Source organism: Trichechus manatus, unplaced genomic scaffold (genome assembly GCF_000243295.1).
Source record: "Trichechus manatus latirostris isolate Lorelei unplaced genomic scaffold, TriManLat1.0 scaffold00005, whole genome shotgun sequence".
Taxonomy (NCBI): Eukaryota; Metazoa; Chordata; class Mammalia; order Sirenia; family Trichechidae; genus Trichechus; species Trichechus manatus.
The window spans coordinates 9125054-9143178 of record NW_004443941.1 but is presented as its reverse complement, the minus strand read 5'-3'; the positions used below and the strand labels follow the sequence as shown (position 1 = coordinate 9143178).

Sequence of the window (18125 nt, the reverse complement as noted above, 5' to 3'; positions counted from 1 at the left end):
GGTGTATATATATATTTATATTTATAAATATATATATCTTTATATAGATATAAAAATATAAATAGGCAATATATTTATATGTATATACATAGATTTATGTATTTATATTTATATAAACATATTTGTATGTATAAATATTTATGGTTATTACTATACTCATTTGTTTCATCATTTATCACTGGATCAAATTATGAGTTTTTCTGGTCTACTTTTTTTTTTCTAGTGTAGTATAAAGAAAGAAAAAAGACTAAACAAGAGATAAAATCAATCAGTTATCATCTAACTTGTGTAAACTACAAGATAGATCATTGTCACTGGATCTTATTTTTTTTCTTTTAATTTTCTTCTGTAAAAAGATACGGTTCGAACAAATGGTTAATATTAGCTTTCCGAGTCCCCTAAGTTCTGATTCTAAGAATATTCCCATTGGATATATCATATCTGAATTTAATTGTAGTGCCTGAAAGTTATTTCAAAAGCGAATCTAAACATTTTTAAATTACTTCACTATTCTAAACCATAATCATGTGATCTTTCATTCATTCATTCAACATACGGGTGACTTAATATTTTCTGAGTGCTAATAATGTTTATAACATTATGCTTAGTGTTATATGATGGGTTTTTTTCCTAGGAAAGATCTTAGTTTCAAAGGTATACATTGAAATTGTGAATTCTTCCAATGTTATCATGATAAAGATGTAGATGGGGACCATATAAACCATTTATTAGAAAGAGGAAAGCTGCAGAATTTAAATGTTCCTAGTAATGTAGATCCAATAATGGGGATCACAACCTTGGTTTTATAGCCAAATACCTCTTACCATTTTTTCCATAATACATACTATTAAACATTTGCCCTCTCTCTAAACTATAAGCTGCTTTGAAACCGTGGGTTTTGTCTTTGAATGTTCTTTGTACATGGAGCTCATTAAAACTGAGTGAACAAATAAGTGAGTGACCAAAAAAAAGCCAAACCCCTTGCTGTTGAGTCAATTTTGACTCATAGCGACCCTATAGGACAGAGTAGAACTGCCCCATAGGGTTCCCAAGGCTGTAATCTTTACAGAAGCTGACTGCCACATCTTTCTCCTGTAGAGAAGCTGGTGGGTTCGAACCACTGACCTTTCAGTTAGCAGCCGAGCATTTAACCACTGCATCACCAGGGCCCCTTTCACATAGCATGGGAATTATAAAATAGGAAATCAGTACTAGTGATATTCAAATATAGGATTATCTTGGACTGGCCACTGCTATAGTGAACCCAAATCCATCCCAAAGTCACCACAGTGCGACTTTCCTCAGCTTTACATCCTTGTTAGAATGGTTGTCCTTTTGTGGCTCATTTTTCCCTTCAAGTCTGCCCTTGGTCTCCATTGGAAAGCATCATTCACCTGGATACTAATGATGTATACCCAGAGGGACACATCTAACTCAACGCTAAACATTATACTCCCATCACCAACCATGATAAATATGCTAGCATTACAGTATTTTATGAAACATTTTCTAACGTCAAATAACGTGATTTTGAAAATGATTTGGCAATCTATGCTATAAGAAACAAATGTGCTAAGAATAAAAGATGATTAAAGGTGTGAGAGTTCGTGTTTACATGTGGGAGAAATTTGCATTACATCTTATACAACATAAATTGTAACAATAGGTTTGACATTAGGAAGATTAATTTTCTGGAGTCACAGTAAGAGGTTTTCTATGACACACATTTCAAATGAGACAGTATTATAAAGCCCAGGGAAAAGTTCTAAGGGCTCTATGTTCTACCAGCTGAAGGTGGTCTTTTCCACCTCTCATCCCCTTCAAACTGATTCATCAATGAAGTTTAATGGAAATTTTTTAAAAATGAATTTGAAAAGGGAAATACAAGCAGCTTTGATTTTGTACAATCCCATTTTATAATTTTCTTAGGAAAAACTTGTTTTCGTTAGAATTATTGTTCCCTCTCTGAGCTATCTCTGTTCTAGTCTCTTCTCGCCCACATCCATCTAGCTCACAGGTGCCCAATTAATCATCCTAGAACTTCTAAATCATGACTTGAACCCTGACACTTCCCTGCCCTCCCTTGCCTAACCTTGCAATAGGTTTTTCTGTCTTTACAGACCTTCACAGCTGGGGCCATCCAACACCCACCTGTATGTTCGGCTCCATCTCAGATGCCAGCACTAAACTAATTGGAAGCAGAGCAGATTTTTATAAACACTAAACAAAAAGGATATTTAAAAAAAAAAAATCTGTTCAACAGGACTAGGCTGTGACTGTAGCAGAAGCGAGAGGACAAAAGATGCGATGAGGAGCAGTTTCAGGTTTCTCAGTGTGTGGCTGGTTCTTAGACAGCTGTATGGTATTTTAGGTACATATGAAAATATACAAGAAAAAGCCAACTAGGCAGTTAAATATATAGACCTATATATTCAGAAGAGAGAAGTAAATTGAAGATAAAGAAGTGGATGTCATTAGCAAACAGGTGAAAGGTAAAACTTAGGAGTAAATGCTATAAATCAGGAGGAATGTGCCAAGTGAGAAATGAATAAGGCCAAAGAAAGAATGTGGGAAAGCATAACATTAAGATATGAGACAAGAGGAGACTCTCAAAGAATTGGAGAAGAAACAGCCCAAAATCTTCTGAGGTCTAAGTTCACGTATTCAACTACCTAACTACAATTCCAAGGTCCCTAGGTGGCTCAAACTGTTTGCACTCAACTGCTAACCTAAAGGCCGGTGGTTCGAACTCACCCAGTAATACCATGGAAGAAAAGACCTGGTGATCTGCTTCGATTAAGATTACAGCCAAGAAAACTCTATGGAGCACAGTTCTACTCTGTAACACATGGGGTCTCCATGAGTCTGAATTGACTCGACGGCCACCACCACCAACAGCAACAACAACTACAATTCCACAGAAACCTCGAATTTGACAAATCCCAAACTTAACTCTCGATCCCTCCCTCAGGCTAACCAGCACCATTTGCTCAAACAGGAATACTGAAATCCAGTGACTCCTTAATTTCAATCTATCATGAAAGCCTGCTGCTTCTAACTCCAAAAATATATCTCAAAGTCCTTAGTGTCTTTCCATTTCCATTGTCACCCCCTCAATCCAATTTAACAACATCACTCGCCACAATAACCTCCTAACAGCTCTCCCCATCTGCCTTGTCTCACTGCAGTCCAGATATGTCACTGCCCTGCCCTTTACGGAACTTTTCAATTACTCTCATTGCATTTAGAATTTAACCCAGCCTCCTTCCAAAGATTATAAAAGGTGCTGCATGACCTGTCACCATCCTTTGTTCCCCATTCATCTCATGCTAGTCTTCCCCTCTTCCATTGTATCACTACCGCACTAGGACACAGTCACCACTCACAAGTGCCAAACTCTTATCAGCCTCTTTCGGGTGCCGTTGCCTCTGCCTGTGCTCTCTTCATGGCTGGTTCTTTATTTTCCTCCAGGTTCACCTTAAATACCTCTACCTTTATGTCTCTTTTCCTGATCACCATGTCTAAAATATGTCCTCTCTCCCCCATTACTCTCTAGCAAAGTTCTCTGTTTGCTTCCCTTAAACCACTTGTCATAATTTTGGTTCTTCAGTGTATGCTCCATGAGAGCATTGGCTATGTTATTAACCAGTGTATCCACAGAAACAGCTCATGCCTGGCAGTATGTTGAATGAATGAATGAGTAAATGAATGAATGCTGGACTCCTCAGATGCCAAATACCCACCTACTGAAATACATTTATCTTGCCTCTTCTAAACTCATGTGGTCTGGTTGTTAAGTTATATTTATTCCCTGTAGGTTGAATTATGTCATCAATCTACAAAATTAAGTCATACTTAGCCTCACAGTCAAGTTACTCTACTCTCAGATGCTCAGACTCGCTTTTCAGTCTTATTTCCTACTGTTCCCAGCATAAGCCATGAAGTCCATCTAGGCTGGTTCACTCTTTCATTTTCAAACAGGCCTGGTGGTTACTGGATACCGAGCTACCTCACACAGGCACCTTCTACCAAGAGTGTGCTTCTGTGTCTTCTACACCAACCTGTCCATCAAGGTGCAGGTCAAGTCTCCTCCAGGCTTTCCAGACTAACCAACGTTCAGTGACCACAACTTTCTCTTAATTTTTATGACTTATTCCCTAACATGTTCTTTTGAAAACTTTTCATATGTTGCTTTGGATCACTCTTTCTCTTTTCTATAATGGTATCAAAATTACCTTATCTGCATTGTTTATCTGCAGCTGCCTTATCACAACTTGAGAATGATTTGTCCTCTTCTTCTTTGTCTCCCCTACTGTTTTGCACATTGTAGGAGTTAAAAAAAAATCCACCTTTTATATAATCGATTTCTTCATTCATATGAAAACATTTGATAGAACTGACTGGAGAATAAGTTACGTATGAACAGAGAAATTTGGAAATCACACTTGTCATATATGGCCATTTTTTATATTTAGAGATATTTTAGTTGATTCAAAAAGTCTAATATAAAATAGTCTTGATTGGTACTAAATATCCTTACACGCACACACACACACACACACACACACACACACATAAATATATATATTTAGAAAGGAGAAAAAATAAACTAAGCACTATCACAACTAATGAACTGTAAATGGACATAGAATTACTAAGTCAACAGTTCTCCATTGGGGCTGATGTGACGTCCTGGGAGATTCTTGAGTGCTGGCCCAGTTCTGCTCAGTACTCTTTTATACTTTGCTGCCTGGCAATTGGTCCACTAGGCATTCCATGCTAAATTAAGTAAATCAACAGTGCAGCAATAAACAAGAGAGGGGACAGTGAGCTTTGAATCATAAAGCAATAATAAATTTATTGTGCCTAGCAACAATTTGATTCAATCTCTTGCTTTTAATTATTTGTATTGAAGATTTACGGAGAATGAAAACTTCTAGCAGATAGGGTGACTTTCTAATATTCTTCTCTTATAAACAAAACATTGGTAGTAAATGGACCTCACAGCTTGTACTTGCAAAATTATTGATAGATCCCTACATTTCCCAGATTCTCCATAATTCAAGGGAAATAGATAGATAAAACAGTTATCATAGAACAACCCCCACTGGATTCACAAGGAAAAATAAAAGTGAGGTTTACAAATCTGAGCCTAATAAAATGTACTTCTGTTACAAGGTAGTGGTCCATCATCTTGCACCCTCTCCTTTTATTTTCATACCAAATCTTCTGAAGTCATAGAAAGTTCATTAAAATATGCATACTCCCATATAGAACTATGCTCACAAATAAGTAGCATTCCAGAAACTTTGAGGAACCCCTAAAAGCACAAAGCAGATGGGATGAGTGCAAAGAAGAAAACCATATTTGCAGACGTTGCCTGTGCATCTCTTCCTTATGCGTTTCCTGTATCTCAGGTACTTCTGTTCAGTGTTGCCTGACATCCAACGTTTGTTGCTGTTGTTAGAGTAGACTTTGACTCAAAGTAGAATTGCCCTATAGGGTTTTCTAGGCTATAATCTTTATGGGAGCAGATGGCCAGGTCTTTCTCCCATGGAGCTGCTGGATGGGATCAAACCTCCAACTTTTTGGTTAGCAACCAACTGCTTAATCTTTGTGCCACCAGGATATTTACCCTACTATAAATAGTGAGCAATGCCATCGAGTTGATTCCAACTCATAGCAACCCTATAGGACACAGCTGAACTGCCCCACAGGGTATCCAAACAGTGGCTGGTGGATTCCAACTGCTGACCTTTTGGTTAGCAGCCAAGCTCTTAACCATAAGGTGGTCTTTGTCCTCAGCTCCAGGGAAATAACCCATGAAGTAATTGGAGTCCATTGTTCTGGGACTTACAGGCCACAGCTGAGGATTTATGCTGGTGAGTGGGGAATGGCCAGATCAGAAAACACTCAGCTAGAAAGCCAATATCAATTAGCCTCAGGAGGCATGATTTAGCCCGTCAGGCAGGAGCCACCAATAAAGACCAGGACACAAAGGCTCAGAGAGCTTCCTGGTCAGTGAAGGGAGCATGATGTGGACTTTGTGAGACACAACAGCTCTACATTGGGAACCTTCCCAGACCTCACCTGTGCATCTCTTCCTTATGATGATCTTGATTTATATCCTTTTACTATAATAAAACTGATAGTTGTTAAGTATATCTTCCCTGAGTTCTGTGCGTCATTCCGGCAAATTAACAAACCCATGGATGGTGTCCTCTTAATTTGTAAATTTGACCTAGACCTGGGTGGCTAGGGTAAGAGAAAGAGAGCAGCACTATGTGGATGGCTGGTGTCAGAAATGTTGGAGAAGTGGAAGGCAGGCATATGATTAATCTCTTCCTTCTGGAAATCAGCTTTATGCCGATTCTCATCCACAAAGCTACCATTTTACATATATAAACACATATATCAACACTTACCAATCATGCACTTTAAATGTACTTCACTTTATGTCAATTATACCTCATTATAGCTGTTAAAAATTACATGTTTTTGTAAAAATCATGAAAAATACAGAAGAATATTATAAAATTATCCATAATTCTAAGATAACTGCTATTAGTCCTGTCCTTCAATAAATGTAAATTAACCTTCACTTTATTTCATTTAATAGTGTGCATACAACTTTTGAGCATAAAGTCACAAAACTTTAGAGCTGAAAAGGGATCCTAGATATCACTCTATCCAATAATTCTCCAATTCTGTGGTCCATAAAGTTATCAGACATGTTAGATAAAATGAAGAAACTGGGTGTTACAGATTGAATTTATATCCCCCCTCCCCAAAACATGTGTTGGAATCCTAACCCTTATTCCTGTGGATGTGATTCTGTTTGAAAATAGAGTTTTCTTTTTTATGTTAATGAGGCCATGCCAATATAGGGTGTGACCTAAACCTAATTACTTCCGAGTTATAAAAAAGCAAATTAGACACAGATGCAGGCAAATGTGGGGGAATGTGAGAAAATAGGTGTCTGTTCTTTAAAACTACCCATTTGTGGTATTCATCTTACAGCAGCACTGGGTAACTAATACTCTGGGAAATTACTGCATCTGCTGATACAGAATCTACAGGAGTGAAGTGAGGTATTATATTTTTTAATGAGTTTGGAAGGATATTTTATGCACTGCAAATTTAAATGTAACTGATACAGTCCCAAACCCTTAATTTTGTAGAAGTAATAAAACAGAATTAGAACATAGGTTCCTTCATTCCTAAATCAGTGTTTATTACCAATTTGACAGACACTCTGTATTGCTCACAATTACATATCTGAGAAAGGGGAACTGTTCTACTGTGCCTTTTTTTTTTTTTTTTTTTTTTTTTTTAGATTACTACATGTACTGAAGAAAGAAGTCCAAGTTGCACTGAAGGCATTGGCAAAAAACAAGGTTCCAGAAATTGACGGAATACCAATTGGGATGTTTCAACAAACGGATGTTGTGCTGGAGGAAGACTCATTAACAACCTGCAATATGCAGATGACATAACGTTGCTTGCTGAAAGCAAAGAGAACTTGAAACACCGATGAAGATCAAAGACTCAACTTTTAGGATGGATTACACCTCAATAAAAAGAAAACAAAAATCCTCACAACTGGACCAATAAGCAACACCATGATAAACGGAGAAAAGATTGAAGTTGTCAAGGATTTCGTTTTACTTGGATCCACAATCAATGCTGATGGAAGCAGCAGTCAAGTAATCAAAAGACGCATTGCTTTGGGCAAATCTGCCACAAAAGACCTCTTTGAAGTGTTAAAAAAGCAAAGATGTCACTTAGAGGACTAAGGTGCACCTGACCCAAGCCATAGTATTTTCAATTGCCTCACATACATGAGAAAGCTCAACAATGAATAAGGAAGGTTGAAAAATAATTGATGCATTTAAAGTATGATGTTGGCAAAGAATACTGAATATATCATGGACTGTCAGAAGAATGAACAAGTCTGTCCTGGAAGAAATACAGCCGAGTGCTCCTTGGAAGCGAGGATGGCGAGACTTCATCTCACATACTTTGGACATGTTATCTGGAGGGACAATCCCTGGAGAAGGACATCATGCTTGGTAAGGTAGGGGGTCAGTGAAAAAGAGGACAACTCTTGATGAGATGGATTGACACAGTGACTCCAACAATGGGCTCAACCACAGCAACAATTGTGAGGATGGTGCAGGACTGGGCAGTGTTTTGTTCTGCTGTGCAAAGGGTCGCTATGAGTCGGAACCAACTTGACGGCACCTAACAACAACAACACATGTATGAAGAAATGTACATCTTCATGGATACTCATATCAGGCTAGAAACCACAGTACTATTAGCCAACATAAATGTCAAAAGGTTTTCAGTTCAAGAATAAAAATGTATTAAATTGATCATAGTTGTGCCATTTTGAATTAAGCACTATAAGGAACTATATATAAATCTATTAAAATGAAATTCTAATACAAAGAGATCAGGAAAATACAGAAATAATTGTAATACAAGACAGGGAACCATCAGTGATCAATAGAAGTAAGAAGTTTTCTCAGAGTTCAAAAGGGAGCAGAAAATTTGAGTTAGAGGAATGACTGAATAAAAGAGATATTTTTGTTTGTCCTTCATATTGTGAATCTTTTTCATCTAAAGAATATTACAAACTCCTATGAGAAAACTTGGAAATGCAGTAGAGAGAAACATTCCCAAAGTCTTTTTCCACAGATATACTAGTGATTTCCTCTGAGGTTTCTTGTTATATAGTCATATTTTTACTTTATTAGGTTATTGATTAAGTATGCTTACTCTGATCATAGCAAATAATACAAGTGTAAAGTTAGCATGTAATATGTATATTGTAAAATATTCAGAAAACAGAGAAAATAATGAAAAGAATAAAAATCACCCAGTATCCCACACACAAAAATAGCATCAGTTAATATTTTGGTATATGCTGTTATATTTTTCATTTTCTGGATTTTGGTTAGCAGCCAAGCTCTTAACCACTGTGCCATCAGAGTTCCCATTAGCCATTAGAAAGATGCAAATCAAAACTACAGTGAGATACTATCTTACCCTGACTAAAATGGCACTGATAAAAAACAGATTGCAACAAATGTTGGCAAGGATTTGGGGAGATTGGAACCCTTATCCATTGTTGGTGGGATTGTAAAATGGTACAACCACTACGGAAAATGATATGGTGCTTTCTCAAAAAAAACTAGAAGTAGAACTACACTGTGATCCAGCAATCCCACTTCTAGGTATATAAACCCTAAACCAAATCCATTGCTGTAGAGTCAACTCAGACTCATAGTGACCCCATAGGACAGAGTAGAACTGCCCCCATAGAGTTTCCAAAGAGTGCCTGGTGGATTCGAACTGCCAACCTTTTGTTTGGCAGCTGTAGCTCTTAACCACTACACCACCAAGGTTTCCATATATACCCTAGAGACCTAAAAATAATGATAGGAACAGACATATGCACACCTATGTTCACTGTTGCTTTATTCCCAAATAGCAAATAAATGGAAACAACCGAAGTGTCCATCAGTGGATAAAAGGATAAGCAAATTGTGGTACATACATACAACGGAATACTACATAACCCTAAAGAACAATGATGAATCTGCAGAACGTATTATAACATAGATAGACCTGGAGGGCATAATTCTAAGTGAAATAAGTCAAGCACATAAGACAAATATTGTATGATCCCTCTTTTATAAAAAGACAAGAATATATATAGAGAGAAACCAATTGTTCATTGGTGATTACCAAGGAGATGAGGAGGGAAGGGAAAGTATGCTTCATATTGTAGAGACTTGTTATTTTTGGTGATGGCACCAAATGTGTTTGTAGTGAGCACAGCATAACCAAAGTAAAAACAAGTGTTTGAGCACATGTGGATAAGCATAGGCAAATTGGTACATGGGTAGGTATAGGTATGTACATAGGTGAGAACAGATATAAGTATCTATACCATTAACCCACTGACATTGAGTCAATACCGACACATAGCAACTCATAGACAGAGTAGAACCATCCCATAGGGTTTCTAAGGCTGAAATCTTTATGGAAGCAGACTGCCACATCTTTCTCCCGTGGAGCAGCTGGTGGGTTAGAACTACCAACCTTTCTGTTAGCAACACAGCACTTAGCCACTGCACCACCAGGGTTCCTTTGAAGTATCTATAGGTATGTGTAAATAAATACAAATATGTGGGTGCAGACACATATATTCATTGAAGACACAAATATGGATACTCCTCAGACATAACCAAACACCTTCCAAAATTGGTTTTCTGGGTTTGAAGGCTTAGGACCATAGTCTCATGGGACAACTCAGTCAATTGGCATAACAGAGTTCACAAAAATCATAATCTGTATCCTAGTGAAGTGAGTAGCGTCTGGGGTCTTAACAGCTTGCAAGCGGCCATCTAAGACACAACTTCAGGTCTCTACTTGCCAGAAAAAAAACACTAAGGTAACCAAAAGCTCAGAGAAGAAACAAGTCTACATGAGCTATAACCTCATCTACCCTGAGACCAGAAGAGTTAGATGGTGTCCAGCTACCATCACTTGACTGTTCTGACCAGGGTCACAATAGATGGACCCAGATAGAATGAGAGAAAAATGTGAAGCAGAACTCAAATTCTTAAAAAAAAAAAAAAAGCCAGACAAACTGAAACAGTAGAGAACAGAGGGCTCCCTGAGACTATTGCCCTGAGACACTCTGCAAACCTAGAACCGAACCTATTCCCTCAGATTACCTTTTAGTGAAATAGCAGAGTGGCACACAAAATAAAGGATATTACCTGTAAGGTTGGTGCTCTACTTAAAAACCATCTGTATGAGATCAAAAGGTCAACAATTACTCAAAAGCAAAGATGAGAAGGGGACAGGGATACTAGAATAGTGGAAATGGAATAAACAGAACACAAAGAGAACACCGACCCATTGTGATAAAAGTAACTAATGTCACTGAACAATTTGTGCAGAAATTGTCAAGTGGGAACCTAACTTGTGTAAACTTACACCAAAAACTCAATAAAATATTATTTAAAAAAAAAAAAGAGTCTGAGCTTCAACTTCAAGAATGTGAATAGGGACAGGATACGGACATCATTTAACAAAAGGAAGGACAGAATCTATGAGGTTTAATATGTATGGAATACAACCATGAGGGAGGCAAAAAAACGGAAAAAAATGCAAATGATATTGCAAGCCTGAGAAACTGAGAGAATTCTGGTTGCCTCTAATGGGATAATGAAGCCAAGAAGAGAATTTTTTTTCAGAAGGAAAGAAGGAATAATAAATAGATAGAGAAATAATTTGCATAAGTTAAATCTGAATAATCTGAAAATTATTCTATAGTAGAGTTGAGGTAGAGGATGATTTACTCACACTGCAGTCACTTTAAAACTATAGGATTAAGGAATAACTTAATAACAGAATATCAGCAGTTCAATCTCTTGTCCTTATTTCCAAAGTATTTCCTTATGGTGATGTAAACATAAACTTTCTATCGAAGGGCAAAACTGCACAAATCTCCACCTACCATCTTTCCTCAAATCCCATATTGCTTTGGGTAGATATCTGACTAAGCCCTCACAGTAGAGGCCAAGCCACTCAATGGGGAAGAACCTTGGCTTAGTTACCTAGTGCTGCTGTAACAGAAATATCACAAGTGGGTAACTTTAAAGAACAGAAATTTATTCTCTCACAATTCAGTCCAAATTCAGGGTGTGGCTCTAGGCAGAGGTCCTTCTGTGTCTATTTCAACTTCTGATAGCCAGAAATCGTTGGCGTTCCTTGTGCTTGTAGATTCATCTGCCTCAATCTTCAGATGGTGTCTGTCTTCCCCCTGTGTCTGCCTAAGTGTGCTGCTCTTTATATAACTCATAAGTGATTAGGTTTAGGATCCACTCTACACTGGTATAACCTCAACTGATCACTTGATTACATCACAGTAGATTGCATTATGTAAAGTGATTACATTCCATTACATTAAACAACATCTTTCACAGATATAGGGGTTAGGATTCCAACACGTATTTTGGGGGGACATAATTCGATCAATAACAAATCCCATTTCCTTTCAATTTCCTTATCACTACCCTGTGATAGGTTTCACGAAAGTCCAAGACAACATTGTATTATGATTTTCATTAAATAAAGAAATTACTTGTTAGGAGAGTCAATTTTTAAATATGTGGGTATGCAGTAACAAACATCACAAACCCAGTTTCAAAAAATTGCCAACATGATTTTCCAAGGCATATTTCTAGATGGCCTGTGACTGGATTTTGAGAAAGCACAGTCAAAGTAAGCCCCCGATACATTACAAATTACCCACCCATTGCCATCAAGTCAAATTCTAACTCATAGCAACCCTAAATGCATAATATTTTGATATTAATAACCAAGAGAAAAATACTTATGTAGAGATAGAAAGGGGATATTTAATCTTTATGATTGAAGAGCTTTGAGCATTAAATGTGGTTATGAACAGGCTGATGTTTAAAAGAGCCATTATGGATTCAGTGAGAGTATCTAATTCTGAAGTCTTGTTACGGATGAAGTCATTTATAGAGTTAAGATATTATGTTTTTGATATAAAACAATATGGCTGATTTTTAAAAAAATTATTTACATTTTCTTTCAAAATTAACAGTAAAACAGAAATAAAGTGTAAAAAATAAAGCAAAAAGAAAAAGGAGGAGACTGAATAGAGATCTAAGTAAGCAACAGAAATGTTCTACGGAGGCAGCAAGAATAATACAATATTTAAGGAGAGTTTGAAGCTTTAAAAAAAATCACCCATTTAAAACAATGATTCGACAGACTTAAAATCAGAACATCTATGTATTAATCCTTGCTTTACGTTTTTGGAAATCTTTATTTAGCCTTTCTGAACATTCATCTTCTCATGTATTAAATGAGGAATATATAAGCCTGTTCACTTGTGCTTCTAAAGATATTTCACATTCAGTGGCTCTACCTTCTCCATCCTTATCTAGTCTACGCCACCATCATAATTTGTGTGGATCATCACAATAGCCTCTTATATAGCCCTTATTATGGACTGAATTGTGTCCCCAAAATATATGTGTTCTAGGAGCAGCATCCAGGGTGCGGAACCGCGAGCCGCCTGGCATGGCCTCCCAGCCCGGGGATTGGCTTTGCCACATTTGACTACTCCCACCAGTTGGAGAGAGAGACTGAGCAGGCCACGGGATCAGCTAGCCAGAGGAACACAGAGCATCCGTAATGATAGCTGTATCCATGGTGAGGGTGCCCATTCTGAAGAGGAAGGCTTTGCTTTGGATGATGAGGATTCTGATGGGGAACCAAATGCCTGGGAGCTGCCAGAAGGGCTTTCCAGCTGCCTGCACAAGGAACAGATGGCCTATCTTTTTAATGAGGACTGGGACTTGGAGTTGAAAATGGACCAAGGGAATCCCTGTGATGCTGAGGACATCCAGGCGAGCATTTCTCAAGAGGTCAAACCTTGGGTATGCTGTGCCCCACAAGGAGACAGGGTCTATGACTCCAGCTGGCACCATCCACCTCCACTGATACCCCAAGATGGTCTTTGAAATAGGACAGTTTGATGATGCTGAAGATTGAGTGTGAAGCCTTTCTGCCTTGTGGGTGGGGTGGGATCACCACATGAAGGTCTCTCTCCCTGTCCTTTAGTTCAGCTGTTGTGTCTGGGAAAACGTTCTTGGTGATCCCTGAGTCTGGGGTGCACAGACTGGTGTTAAATAAGGCCCCCACTGTCCTCCCCTGTTCTCTTGCTGTTTCATTCTTTGAGGGCTCCTCCTTGGAAAATGTGAGTGTCTGTGTCTGTGTCCGGAAGAGGAGTTGTGCTCTCTATAAATCAAGATAGAAAAAAAAAAAAATGTGTTCTAAATCCTAACCTCTCAGCCTGTGGTTATAATCCTATTTGGGAATGGGTTGCTTTTGTTATGTTAATGAGACAAGATTAGTGTAGGGTGCATCTTGAACCAATCTCTTTCGAGATATAAAAGAGATTAAACTCAAGCTAGCAAACAGAGATGGGGATACAGGCCAAGCCACATGAAGATTGCCCAGGAGCAGAAGCTCAGAAGAGACAAGGACTTTCCTCCAATGCCAACAGAGAGAGAAAGCTTTCCTCTAGAGCCAGCACCTTCAATTCAGACTTATAGCCTCCTAAACTGTGAGAAAATAAACGTTTTCTTGAAGCCACCACTTAGCGTATTTTTGTTATAGCAGCACTGGATAACAAAGACAGAATTTGGTACTGAGAAGTGGGGATGCTACTCTAACAAATACCTACAATGTGGAAGTGATTTTGGAATTGGTGGAGGCTGGAAGAGTTTTAAGGTGCCTAATAGTAAAAACCTAGATTGCCTTGAAGAGACTGTTGGTAGAACTACGGACATAAAAAGCAATTCTGGTGAGGGTTCAGAAGGAAGTGAGGAAAGCTATAGAGAAATTCTCTATTGTCTTAGAGAATACATATAGCTCCAACAACATAATGGTGTTAGAAGGACGTTAAATGTGCTTCTGGTGAGGCTGTAAAAGAAAATGATAAACATGGGATTGGACAATGGAGGAAGGGCAATGTTTTTTTATGCAGAAGTAGGGATTTACAGCAAAAGGGAGAGCTTGATTCAGACCTGTGTCAGTCACTTAGTGCTGCCAGACAGCTCAGTTTTAAGGTGCCCTTATACATCCCCCCTTCTAATCATGAATCTCCATAGAGATTCCTTGATCACAATTATAAGGGTGTTTTCTTATGCATAGACTGTTCTATGGGTGTTTTCCTTCTATACTCATATCATAGACAGATACCCTGCTTCACCATGCCATAGTTCAGACATTCTGCTTCTGTGATCTTCTAGTTGGGACATGTGCAGAGCAAGGCCACATTTGGAGGAACAACTCGATATTTCCAAAAGACTAACTCAAGGTGTGAAACTATGGTTCCTTATAAATTTGGTTTCTTTAAGATACATGATTCTCACGCATTGCCAGGGAAACAATAGCTTGATTACAAATGTTAGAGAAACAATTAATACAACATTTGATTAGTCCAAAGATAATTATTATGATAATTCAGATAATCAATTTAGTCTGTAATAAAGAAAGTTAATGAGGCAGGATTACTGTAGGGTGTATCTTGAATCAGTCTCTTTTGAGATATAAAAGACCAAACACAAGTTAGCAAGCAAAGAAGGTGAAAGAGAGATGCCAAGCCACATGAAGATCACCCAGGAGCAGAAGCTGAGAAGAGACAAGGACTTTCCTCTAAGCTGACAGAGAAAGAAAGACTTCTCCTAGAGCCAGCACCCTGAATTCATACTTCTAGCCTCCTAAACTGTGAGAAAATAAATTTCTATTTGTTAAAGCCATCCACTTGTGGTATTTCTGTTATACCAGCACTGGATAACAAAGAGAGTCCCTTTGTTTTTATATTTTCTATGACTTTTCCCCTCCCCTACTTTCACTGAAAACAGCACAAATTTTTCAAAAATATAAATTAGATCACTTCTCCTTCGTATGTAAATCACTCAATGATTTAACACTGCACTTCGAATAAAATGCAAACTCCTTCCTATGGCTTACCTCTCTGACCTTATCACTCACTCTACTTCAACCAAATAGGCCTTTCAGTTTCTGGAATTTCATTCCTATCCCAGGGCCTTTGTACTTAGTGTTCTCTCTGCTTGGAGTGCTCTGTACCAGGTAGTTGCATGGTTGGCTCTTTCTACCCTCAAATATCACTCCCTCACAAGGTCTTTCCAGACCATCAATTGACAACCTACTTTAGCCCTCCTCAACCCCAGGAATTATCTAACACATTGCTTTGTATTCTTTTCTTCATAGAATGTACTGTAACCTGGAAATGATCTTGCACACTTATTTGTTTGCTTGCTTATTGATTATTTCACCCTACCTGAATCTACTTCCTTATGAAGAAGGACCTTGCCTCTCTTATTTAACTAGTACTATTTTTCTCAGAATCTAGAACAGTAGCATAAAGATACTAGGTGCTGAACAAATATTTATTAAATGAATACTCCAAGTGCTGATGTAAAGATAATGTCTGTAAAAGTTCCTAGAGCAAAGATGTGAAACTTCGTCCAGTTATTTCAAGAATGTTGTTGAGTTCCAGCAAAATGGCACTCTAGGCAGAAGCACCACGCCGTCCCTCCACAGCAAAGATCCGAAAAACTAAGCGAAACAGAGAATACAACAATCCTGAAAACCTAAAACATCAAATGAAGAGATAAAGAACTCAGCCAAGCACCAAATGGAGTGAGAAAATTGACAGAGAACGGAGAGCGAGGAGAGATTCATGCAGAGGTCCCCTACAAGCTAACGCAGCGCAGATCTGCCATCTTGGACTCCCATTGGAGACCAGCAAACAGGGAGTATGAGAAAGCAGCCTCACAGAGCGTCCAGCAGGAGACAAAACAACCGGTAGTTTTTGCCATACGTTTTCCCACCCCCCCACCCTTCTTCACCCCGACTCGGCCTCCTCTGCTTTCCACAGCCACAATCTCTTGACCGGGAAACATTGGCTGCTTGGATTCCACACACCCGAATGGGCCAGCTCTCTGAGTGCCATTTGTTGGCTGCTGGTGTTGCTTTTTTCCACTTCTTTTGATTTCTTCCTTACTTCTCACCAACTCCCCCTCCTTTCGCTCAAATACCTGGCTCCTTGCGCCATCTCTGCTTCTTCCTGAGGGGCTGCAGAGCTCCAGTAATTTGTGATATATGCTTTCCCACTCCCTACCCTTCTTCACCCACGCTCGGCCCCCTCTGCTTCCCATGGAAACAGTCTCAGACTGAGAAACACCAGCCTGCACTAGCTGGCTCACTGAGTGCCATTTGTTGGCTGCTAGTGTTGCTTTTTTTTCTGCTTCTTTTGATTTCTTCCTTACCTCTCACCACCTCCCCCTCCTTTTGCTCAAATACCTGGCTCTGTGCGCCATCTTTGCTTCTTCCTGAGGGGCTGTGGAGCTCCGTTTGAGTGTGGAGCTGCTTCCCGGTCTGGGCCAGTGCACTGGTGGGATCCCGGGGCTTTTCTTCATTTCTTTGTTTTGAATTGTTTGTTTGTTTTCTTTTCCTTTTCTTGAGTTGGAAGCCCTTTCTGGCCAGGCGGTGCTGCGTGGCAAGGAAACTTCCCACTCAGCTTGCACACACGTGCAAAGGGATCCTTGAGAGCATTTCTTTCTTCGTTGGTTTTTGCATTTTTTCTTTTTTTGGGGGGGCCTTTCTTGTTCTTCTTTTTTTTAATTTGTTTTCTTTTCCCTCTTTCTCCCTTTTTGTCTTTCTTCATTGCTCAGTTTCTCGTCTCTCCATATCTTCCTTCTCTTTCTGTTCCCTGAACACCTGGCGTTGTATACCTCTACGCCTTCTAGCCAGGCCGTACTGCAACACCTGAGAGCGACTTCCCCAGACTTCATAGCTGCACTGGTGGGATCCCTGGGAACTTTGCAGTTCGTTAACCTTTCTGATTTTTATTTATTCATTCTTTTCATTTCTTCCTCTTCCCCTTTCTATTTTTCTCCATTTCATAGTCTCTCAGCACTCCACTCCAACGGCAAGCTCCCCTAGCATTCATTTTTGTTTGTTTGTATGTTTTTGGTTCCTGTTCCTCTCTCCTCTCTCCCATATCCATCTTAGCTCCACACATAACAATCACCCCGCTGCATCCTGCCTACCTGCACCAGGCACTTGACATCACACCACCAAGCAGCACAGGCACGGCCTAGTGGAACCTGCCCTGCACTGATTACCAACCCGCTCTGGTGGCTGTAGAAAGTGCCACAAACAACCCATCCCAGTAACACCTCTTCAGCTAGACCTTCCCTGCAGTACCATATCTGAGTGACTGACCCTGCCAATTGGAGAAGGAGGCGAAAAGTATTGTGTCCACAGACGAGCAAACAACAAAGAGCACACAGTCCGCCTGCTCAGACATAGTCAAATTTTTTTTAAAAAAAGGGATGAAACAAACAAATCTACACTCAACAAACGAGAAAAAGAACTACTGAATGCCTTGAAGACAGCAGACAATATCAAAACATTTACAAAAACAGGACAGGATGGTTCCAGTAGGCATCCAAAATAAAACACCAGATGAC

At 39.0% G+C, this 18125-nt stretch overlaps 1 pseudogene; it reads left to right on the top strand.

The window, feature by feature from the left end:
• Positions 1-13611, top strand: part of LOC101353968 (coordinator of PRMT5 and differentiation stimulator pseudogene) — a 36231-nt pseudogene extending 22620 nt beyond the window's left edge.
• The last annotated feature ends 4514 nt before the right edge of the window (positions 13612-18125 follow it).